We start from the raw sequence: 908 nt of genomic DNA, 5'->3' as shown, positions 1-908 counted from the left end.
GGGGTAGGTATGGGTTGGTTTGGGGGGGGATATGGGGTGATTATAGGGGCTATTATGGGGTGGCTATATGGGTTGTTATGGGGTGGCTCTATGGGGTGTTATGGGGTGGCTATGGGCTGTTATGGGGTGGCTATGGGGTGTTATGGGCTGTTATGGGGTGCTATGGGGTGGCTCTATGGGATGTTATGGGGTGTTATGGGGTGGCTATGGGGTGCTATGGGGTGGCTCTATGGGTTATTATGGGCTGTTATGGGGTGGCTCTATGGGTTGTTATGGGGTGGCTATGGGGTGTTATGGGCTGTTATGGGCTGCTATGGGGTGGCTCTATGGGCTGTTATGGGGTGGCTCTATGGGGTGTTATGGGGTGGCTATGGGGTGTTATGGGGTGGCTCTATGGGCTGTTATGGGGTGGCTATGGATTGTTATGGGGTGTCTCTATGGGCTGTTATGGGGTGCTATGGGGTGGCTCTATGGGCTGTTATGGGGTGGTTATAGGGTGCTATCGGGTGGCTATGGGGAGTTATGGGATGTGGGGTGGCTATGGGCTGCTATGGGGTGGCTCTATGGGTTATTATGGGTTGTTATGGGGTGGCTCTATGGGTTGTTATGGGGTGGCTCTATGGGGTGTTATGGGGTGGTTATAGGGTGTTATGGGGTGGCTATGGGGAGTTATGGGATGTGGGGTGGCTATGGGGAGCTATGGGGTGGTTATGGGGTGGCTGTATGGGGTGGTTATGGGGTGGCTATGGGCTGTTATGGGGTGGCTCTATGGGGTGCTATGGGGTGGCTCTATGGGCTGTTATGGGGTGGTTATAGGGTGCTATGGGGTGGCTATGGGGAGCTATGGGGTGGCTATGGGGTGATTATAGGGGCTATTATGGGGTGGCTATATGGGTTGTTATGGGGTG

Source organism: Coturnix japonica, unplaced genomic scaffold (genome assembly GCF_001577835.2).
Source record: "Coturnix japonica isolate 7356 unplaced genomic scaffold, Coturnix japonica 2.1 chrUnrandom755, whole genome shotgun sequence".
NCBI classification, from domain to species: domain Eukaryota; kingdom Metazoa; phylum Chordata; class Aves; order Galliformes; family Phasianidae; genus Coturnix; species Coturnix japonica.
The sequence above is the reverse complement of the archived record's forward strand: the minus strand, read 5'-3'. Positions refer to the sequence as shown.